The following is a 10,198-nucleotide window of genomic DNA, read 5'->3' as shown; positions in this document are numbered from 1 at the left end:
CCCCCGATGCTTTACCTCTACGAGAGACCATCGCCTCCCGGGTGCTCTACCTCTACGAGAGACCATCGCTCCCAAGGTGCTCTACCTCAACGCGAGACCATTGACCAACATGAAATTATATATAGGGTCATCTCAACACTTAGCTATAAAATTGTCACGCGTTTTATGCAACGTGGTTTAACCACAAGTGTACGGTGTCAAGTTTTGTAAAATAGTATTAAAGTAAGAGTGTCGAACCCACATGGATTGTATTTAATTTTTCTAAGTACTATAATTATGCAATTTCTACTTTATTTAGATGAATGTATGATTGAATTGATGTTTTATGAATGAACGATTCAAATTAAACTAATGTGATTGGATGTGACAAATTTTTTGGGAATACAAATTATCAAATGAAAGGGCCTAGAGATTGATTTCACCTAACTTTCAATTATGATTCAACGAATTCACATTATTCCAATTAATTTTTCCATATTTAAAAGCAAGAATCCTAATGTATTTTTGACCCCCTCTCTCGAGCACCGATTAGAAATTAACCTTAGATCCCAATTCTAACATCTCTGTTCAAAATTGAAAATCAAGAATTTAATAAAGATCTGATTCTTGTATGGAGTAAGCTTCACAGATTTATACTTTCTCTCCAAACCTATAAATTCTATGTTGTATCACTCTTATGATCACGCCTAAATTCCCACTATCTCGATCGTCGGAATTGACTAGTATCAAATCATCCAATTGTTGATCAGACAATTGAAAGCATTAAAATCATGATACAATTAAATATATGTGGGAAAATCAAAGAAATAATTATAAAATCATCAAACCATAATCTTGATTCGGCTACATCAATCCCCTAGATAAATTGTTTAATTCATGGTGTAATAAATGAAAATCATAGAAATTATAATAAACAACATAAGGAAAAGGATAGAAAAACTAGTCTTTTGGGTAGATCTTCAATCTTCTTCCTTGATGTTGTTCCTCCTTCCTTTTGATGTTTTCAATTTTTTTGCCTCCTTCAAATTGTGTGGTTGAATTCCTCAATCTTGCCCTCTTCCTTTTCTTCTTGAAAATAGGGTTTTTGAATGGTATTTATAGAATGTTGGGGGTTTTGGACGAAATAGGGTTGAATTGGGATAAGAAAAGAGTCCAAAAACGTAAAAATGCGTTTTCCCGCATATCCCATGCCGAGCATGTGGTGCTGCCTGTTCTGTTAATTTTCAGTCATATGGGCGCTGTGGTGCCCAAGATGGGTGGTACGATGCTCGGTTCGGCCGAAAATGCAGACTGCACATCTTTCAATATTTTTAGCATAACGTTTGCATCCAATGTCCAATTAAGATGATTCAAGATGCATTGGAAAGCTAAACTCAAAAAGCTACAACTTTTCTTCAGACATCATTAGTCAACTTGATCGTTTGCTACGTCAAAAATGGGCCTCAATGTGAGGCTGAAACTTCGGAGAATAACTTGTCGGTTGGAAATTGATTTGTGATCATATTTTGACAAAATTTGATCCCTTCGACATCTTTTTTCATCCAATTGACTCCTAGTACTCTCGGATCTTCATTGCAATGTTCAACACAATTTTTCAATAATTGCACTTTAGTCCCCGAACTTTGGATCTCTTACAATTTGGCCATTTTCTCCAATTTCGCCAACTTTTGCTTATTTCTATCAATTTCATCAACCTACATCACAACATCAAAACACACATTAAAAAGCTCTAAAACACTCTCAAGATTAGCAAAATAAAAAATTAGGTGGCATAAATATCATGAGTGTAGAGCACTCATAAAAAATCTCTAATGAATTGACAATGTCACGTAATGGTTACCAGGGGCACAACCTCTGAGCGAGAAGTTAAGACTCCCCACTCAGAACGTGGGGGTAATGGGAAGGCCAACGTGGAGACACGTGGCACCACAACCACCCGGCTCTCACTCGGCTTTCAATGCCTATAAATACCCCCGAGGGCGACACAGGTATGGATGACTGCATGTTTTTAGCCATCTGAATTCGACTTTATTTTCTCCTAACACGTATGCCGATTCTCATGCCGGAGGTAAAACAGGGGAGAAAGCCCCGCCCTCACTTATCAGGTTATACACGTTCGGCAGAGTAGCGGGAAAGCCACTAGCCAACAGGTAGATTAAGAGGTATTACTCCACCACCATCTCATTGGCGCCATCTGTAAGAAGCTTCTTCCACTGAACACAAAAGTTATGTCAAGAAGACAAATAAGAAGTGATACACGATTAAGGGCGACTGCGACAGAGACGAAGTCAGAGTCAGTCGCAATGGGCCCCGACCCACTGCCTCCATCGCAGTGTGTGGCACAAAGCAAATCCACTGATCAAATATCTCGCGGATGATGAGGTGCCAGAAAGCGCCTGGGAATTAAAGAGGTTGAGGGTTCGAGCAGCCTCAATTACCATCATCGATGGGAAGCTCTACAAGCGGGGCTTTACATTGTCATATCTGAACTGCTTACTTCACGGAGGCATGTAGTCGACATAGGCCACGCGACTAGGTGGAGAGCCTTAGAAGTCAAAAAATTGGCTAAGGCCTTTAACCGTTAGACCTCTCTCTTGACGATCGACATACCCCACACAGCTAGGCGGAGAGCTTTAGAAGCCAAAAAAATTGGCTAAAGCCCTTAACCGCTAGATCCCTTTCTCAATGGTTGACATGGCACATGCGGCTAAGCAGAGAATCTTAGAAGTCAAAGAATTGGCTAAGGCCCTTAACCGCTAGACCCCTCTCTTGACGATCAACATAACCCATGCAGCTAGGCGGAGAGCCTTAGAAGCCAAAAAATTGGCTAAAGCCCCTAACTACTAGACCCCTCTCTCGACGGTCGACATGGCCTACGTGGCTAGGTGGAGAGCCTTAGAAGTCAAAGAATTAGCTAAGACCCTTAACTATTAGACCCCTCTCTCGACGATCGACATAGCCCATGTGGCAAGGCGGAGAGCCTTAAAAGTTAAAAAATTGGCTAAGGTCCTTAACCGCTAGAACCCTTTCTCGACGGTCAACATAGCCCATGCGGCTAGGCGGAAAGCCTTAGAAGCAAAAAAATTGGCTAAGACCCTTAACTGCTAGACCCCTCTCCTGGCAATCGACATAGCCCACGCGCCTAGGCGGAAAGCCTTAAAAGTAAAAAAATTGGCTTAGATCCTTAACCACCAGACATCACGAATGATAGTTAACACAACGCAAGCGGGAAGACAGAAAGCCTTCGACGACAAAAAAATAATAAACTAAAAGAAATTTTTTCGAGAAAATGAAGATACTACCCCTTGTCGAAAAACATCAACAAGGGGTAGGGGCTAGTGATATTAGATGGCGTAAACAATTGCCTGCGGTAACGAGCAAGGTAAGGCATTACACGTTGACGCAAGACCATCGACCACCCCATGGGCGCTCTACCTCCACGCGAGGCCGTCGATCCCCATGGGCGCTCTATCTCTACGAGAGACCATCGACCCCCCGGGTGCTATACCTCTATGAGAGATCGTCGACCCCTTGGGGGTACTCTACCTCTATGTGAGACCATCGATCCTCTGGGAGCCCTCTACCTCTACGAAAGACCGTCGACCCCCCGAGTGCTCTACCTCCACGACAGACCGTTGAGCCCCCGGGTGCTCTACCTCCACGAAAGACCATTGAGCCCCCGGGTGCTCTACCTCTACAAGAGACCATCGACCCCCCAGGAGCGCTCTACCTCTACTAGAGACCGTCGACCCCTCGGGTGCCCTACCTCTACACTAGGCTGTAGACCCACCGGGGGCGCTCTACCTCTACGCGAGAACGTCGACCCCCCAGGAGCTCTACATCTACGAGAGACCATCGATCCCTCGGGGGGCGCTCTACCTTTATGAGAGTTCGTCGACCTCCCCGAACGCTCTATCTCTACAAGACACCATCGACCCCTGGGGGCGCTCTACCTCTATAAGAGATCATCGACCCCCCCGAGGCACCCTACCGGAGACCGTCGACCCCCCGAGTGATCTACATCTATGAGAGACCATCGACCCCCCAGGTGCTTTACCTCCACGCCAGACCATCGACCCCTCGAGGGTACTCTACCTCTACGCTAGACCGTCGAACCACCGGGGTCTCGTAGAGGTGCACTCTACCTCTACGAGATACCGTCAACCCCCCAGGTGCTCTACCTCTACGAGATACCATCGTCTCCGGAGTGCTCTACCTCAACGCGAGACCATCGAACGGCTTGAAATTACCTATAGGGCCATTTCAACACTTTAGCTATAATATTTCTGATGAATTGACAAGGTCACGTAGCAGTTACCACAGGCACAACCTCCGGGTGAGAAGTTAAGACCCCCCACTCAGAACGTTGGGGTAATGGGAAGGCCAACATGGAGACACGTGGCACCACAACCAACCGGCTCTCACTCGGCTTCCAACGTCTATAAATGCCCCCCAAGGGTGACACAGGTATGGATGACTGCATTTCTTCAGCCATCTGAATTCCGACTTTATTTTCTCCTAACAAGTATACTGATTCTCACGCTGGAGGTAAAACGGGGGGAGAAAGGCTCGCCCTCACTTTTCAGGTTATACACTTTCGCCGGAGTAGCAGGAAAGCCACCGGCCACCAAGTAGGTTAAGATGTATTATTCCACCACCATCTCACTAATAACTTCATGTCTTCACAAAAATAAGAAAAAAATAATTATAATACAATTATACAAGAGAAAACTACCTTGTACATTGAAATGTAAATAATGTTGGACCGTCAACTTCGAGTGATTTAGTGCAGGCTACCTATTGTCATGACACCCTTCAAGACTCACTTTAATTGCGATTAGATTGGATATCATATCGAGCTCAATATTTTTTATAAAACTAGTTTTCCAACCGTGTAACACACGGGCTATGTCATTTTTTAGGTAATATTAAGTTATTAACGTGTCAAAAAATCTATTCAGATCTCTCAATAAATCTACAAAATTGATTAATTGTTTAAAATGATAAATAGAAATGTAATCATCATATATGACACACTTTTGACATTGAAAAAAAATTAAAAGTTTATTAGGAAATTTTTTAAATAACGTCAAAAATTTTTATTAGATTATTTAAAAAATAAATTGATAGAGAGAAAAAAGTAATAATAAGGAAAAAAATTCTAAAAGCGATCAAATTTCTTTTATATATAAAAAATTTCAGATGTTAAAATATCAAGATGAAAAATTCGTTGGCCTCAATTTTATGTTACTATAATTAAAATGTATTTTCTGATAATAGGATAAATGTTCCCTTAATGCATGGATTAAAAATCCAAATTATTGGAGCTCGTAATTTATATATCAAACATTATTTTAGTTTGAGTGGTTATTTTACATATAAAGGACTTATTTGATGATAATTATATTCAATATAATTAAATCGTGTAATTAATCGAATCTTTTTTTATTCTTGAATATCCAATCGATTTCATGAATCTTTTTTATTTACGTATATTTTTTTAATGGAAGATTCTGCGATTGAAAATAAAAGAGAGAAAAATGAAAAAAAAAATTAATGGAGCTAAACACAAGCTGAGCCACAGTATAATATTTTGTCACTTAAATGAGGTTGAGATTTTATTTAATCACCCAATTTTGATATATTTGAATTTAATCCTCCAAAATTTATATATGTCTAAAATATTCAATATCATCAAATAAATTAATCGACATCTTTTTGATTGAGTATTAAAGTTTTACTTTAATTTATCGCAACTACTTTTAAGAAATAAACAATATATATGATTTAATATACTCCGTGCCACGTTATGTAAAGGCAAAATAGATTGAATTAATCTAGTGGTACATAATGGGGTGTACCTAAGGGTATACACCCCCTCACATGGGTGTGGGGTCCACTCGAATAAGTGTTTTTTTTATTTGGGTGGATCCCACACCCCATATGAGAAGGGTGTAAATGCTTAGCTACATCTCTATGTACCATTAGCACCATCGACATAGATTTGTATAAAAAAATATATCAATCACCAAGGAAAAAATGGAAATTATATTGAGAAATTCGTCGCGAAAAAATAATAAACATTAATAAAATAATTGATTTTGTTAAAGAAAAAGGATGAGTTATACGCATTTTTTAACACACACGTTTAATATACATTTAACTATTTTCAATATTCATTTAGATCATTCGATATATCTATTATGTAGTTTTCGAAATTAATTTCGAGAGAATATAGAAAATTTATAAAGATTTATGATAGATTTTTATAATAAATAAATAAATTACCTAGTGAAAAGAAAAAAGAAAAAAAATTGACACAAAAAAATATCAATCACCCAATGAAAAAATTTGACACTAAGCATTAACTTAAAAAAAGAAATGCCTGACGAAGCAACTTTGTGCATTTGTTCCGTGATGCACGGAGCAAATTACTCCTAGGTGCCGAGCAACTCTTGACACCGAGGAGCAAACTAGAAGCAAAATTCCTCCGCGCATCACAGAGTTGCTCCATTGTTTTTTTTTTTTTTTGTCAATTTTTATTTTTTTCACTAAGTGTTGTTTTATTTTTATTTTTTATAAAAATCTACCATAAATCTTCTATACTCTCTAGAAACTCATTTCGAGAACTATATCATAAACACATCGAATGATTTAAATGAATATCGAAAATAGTTAAACGTACATTAAAAGTGTGTGTTAAAAAAATGCGTATAACTCATCTTTTTTCTTTAAAGAAAATCAATTATTATTTAATGTTTATTATTTTTTCGCGACAATAATTTTTGACGTTATTTAGAAAATTTCCTGATAAACGTTTAAATTTTTTTAATGTTAAAAGAGACATCATTTAAAAAATTAAGAATTTCGATAACAAGTTAACTTTATAAATGTATCGACGATTGTACGGTAGTCGAATGCATAAATCTTCTATATTTTCTCGAAACTCATTCGAGAACTATGTCATAGACACATTGAATGATCCAAATGAATATTGAAAATAGTTAAATGTACATCAAACGTGTGTATTATAAAATGCGTATAACTCATCTTTCTTCTTTAAAAAAAATCAATTATTTATTAATATTTATTATTTTTTCGCGACAATTTTTATAAAAAAATTATGTGGTATGACGTCAACTTTTTCTTTTTTTTTTTGATGTAAAAATTCAAATCAAACAAAACAGCAGCACCACACACGCGCAGGAAGATCATTAGTAGTGATTTCAATAGTGAAGTGAGATATTATGGAATATTCAAGGATAAAATAGGGAAACACAAAATACGTCTTGAATGAATAGTGCTCGCCACATTCCCTTTTTTATTGTAGTAGGGGAAAAAAATAAAAAATAAAAAAATTAGTAACTTTTGAGCCCACATTTTTTGACTATCTGACTGCATATTTGCTCTACCTTCTCTTGTATGTGTTATGGAGTAAGACTCTCCATCCTTTTATATAATTTTTTTTCAACTTTTGATCCCACCTTTTACATTTTTGCTCTACCTTCTCTTGTATATGTCACGGAGCAAATGTTTAAAGTACGTATACCCTCTTTCAATCACTTGGGATCCATCGGTGAGAGAGATTGGTCAAAAATTTTGGTTGAAAACTCTCCCACACAAAGACCAAAAATGGAAAAGATGACGGAAATATCCATATTACCTTTTTTTTCCACAGTTGCCTCTTTATTGAACAGCCCATTTAAGGGTAAGATGGGAAAGGAAAATATGTCTCGAATGAACAGTACTCGAAGGATTCGCTCTTTTAAGATAGTAGTGATAAAATAAATACAAATTAAAAATGGATCGTCAGGATTTATAATTTAATCTTGATTGTTGAGCTTAATATAATTTGTTTCTCCAAATTAGTCAACTTACTACACAGCTTAGACTTAGGTCACACTATAAACAAGAGCAAGGACGCTTACCATAGAGATGTCAAACGGGTTGAGCGGCTCGTCGGCTCGTCCAAATCCCACGAGCCATTTTGACAAGCCCACGAGCTCAGCAAAAAATATGAAAATTAAAAAAAAAAAAGGTCAAAAAATGTTCAAATTTACAAAAAAAAAATTAAAAAAATCACGAGCTCGGCCCCAAGCAACGAGCCGCGCTGGTGAGTTAAATGGCCGAGCCGATTACCATCCGTAGCTTACCATATTTGAAGTCAACTTAAGTAGTGTCTCAATTTTTCTTTTAGTTTCTCTAATTATTTATAATTAAAATATCAATTCTAAACCTAATAAATTAAGACATCCTTTCATATTTATATTTATTTGAATATTTTTATGGGCTATGCTTAATTTAATTTTTTAAATTTTGATATTTAATGGACATATTTTTTATTTTAAAATTACTAAAGTGAATATATTGTTTTAATTTTTTTTTATAATATTACATATGGTAATAAAAGTAGAATAATATTATAAAAAGAAATTACAACACCACCAATACTAATTACAATACAAATGAACACCATTATTGTTACGTCCTCATCTGAAACACTTCGAAAATTCTACAACCACGTCGTACGAGGTGTGCAACATCCATCCAAAGTGGATCCACCATCTGCTAACACACTACAAGACACGGATAATATATCGAACTGACCGAGGCGCCCTCGTCTCTGCAGCCGAAGCTCTATTCAAGCCGAAATTCTCTGCTAGAGAATCCGCCGCCAATTTCAGAAAGAGATCTATGTTAAGATCTTTTCTGCCCCCAAGATTCAATTGATTTGATGTCTCCATGAGCCTAATTGATGTGACGTATCAACTTTATGTCAACTCAACTCGAGAGAAGTGATTACCCACCCACTCTATAAATGCGGCTGATTGACGCCTATGAGCAGACGCCTTACACCGTCAGATGCATACACGTGTCCCACATCCAACGAATCTCCTCACCTATAAATACCCAAAATTTGACAAGAGGCAGAGGTAATGAAACTCTTAAAACATAGCTTTCCATAACAAGCAAATACATATTCTCCTCTCCTTTATTTAGCACAACCTTGGTATTGTTCCGACCACCTGAGGCTAACTTGACCGTCGGAGTGTATGTGGCCGCCACCACCTCCGCTGGTTCTGGCCATGTATATCTGACTGTGCGTTGACTGTGTGCAGGAAGAATACATAGAGTAGCTATCGACTGGCCACTTAGAGGGTCCAATTTGCAAGGTCAACAGATTGGCGCCATCTGTGGGAACCTTCCCGTCCAAAGTTCTACATTCTCCACCGAAAAACTATTGACTTACCCTGAAAAGGGCACGTTCTTGAAAAAGAGCAAAGTCGAGTTATAATCCAAGTTCTTATCACCCTTGAAAAATGAGATAAGATGAGTTACAGCCATGAAGACGAGAACCCTATGAGAGAGGCCTTTGAAGAAGAGGTGCTCGTAACAATGTTACTCACCAGAGACCCCATCACTGGCATCGCTGAGGTAAAAGAACAATCATGCTCACTAAAGGAATGGCTCAAATAGTTGCGGGCATGAGAGGCATCGCAACCCAGAATATGACGATGCATGAACTTCTCATGCAAGCCGGAGGTCACCAGGGCTTTCAAATGCCCCAAGAATTATATCCAGTTCAGGAAGCCCCGGCATCCAGTTCCCGAGGCCATGTGAGCCAGCATGGAGAGTGCCCCCTCGAAAGGGGAGTGGGTACTGAAGCCACATCCTATGTACAAGAGAGCCAGCCAGCAGAACCGCAATTGGGGGATAATTTCCATTAGGAATATGAAGCACAAAAGTTAGTCAGCGTCTTCGATTGAATAGGGTAGGACCCTAGTAATCGGGTCCACTCAGTGCGAAAATCAGTTGGTAAGAGCAGGAACAAGAACAAGCACCTCCCCCTCCTAGAAATAGGAAAGAGAGAAGAGGCTTAGTTGATTAGGGGAGCCGAGAAGGAGCATCTCTTCCTCCCCAGAACATTCAAGATGATGAAGGGTTAGATGGGCCTTGTCGATCCTATAAAATTGATGATGACGATGATGATAACCTCTCTTTCTCAAGGGAAATCTGAAGTTTCCCAATGCCTACGAATTTCATGCCCCCGAAGATCCCCAATAATGAAGGAAAGGGAGATTCGGAGAAGCACCTCACCAAGTATATGACGCAGATGAGCCTCAGGGGAGCCTCGCCTGCTTTGAAGTGCAAAGCCTTCCACTTAAATTTAAGCGGAGCTGCTGAAGTGTGGTACAAC

The sequence above is a fragment of the Olea europaea genome, chromosome 16 (assembly GCF_002742605.1).
Source record: "Olea europaea var. sylvestris chromosome 16, O_europaea_v1, whole genome shotgun sequence".
Lineage (NCBI taxonomy): Eukaryota > Viridiplantae > Streptophyta > Magnoliopsida > Lamiales > Oleaceae > Olea > Olea europaea.
The sequence above is the reverse complement of the archived record's forward strand: the minus strand, read 5'-3'. Positions refer to the sequence as shown.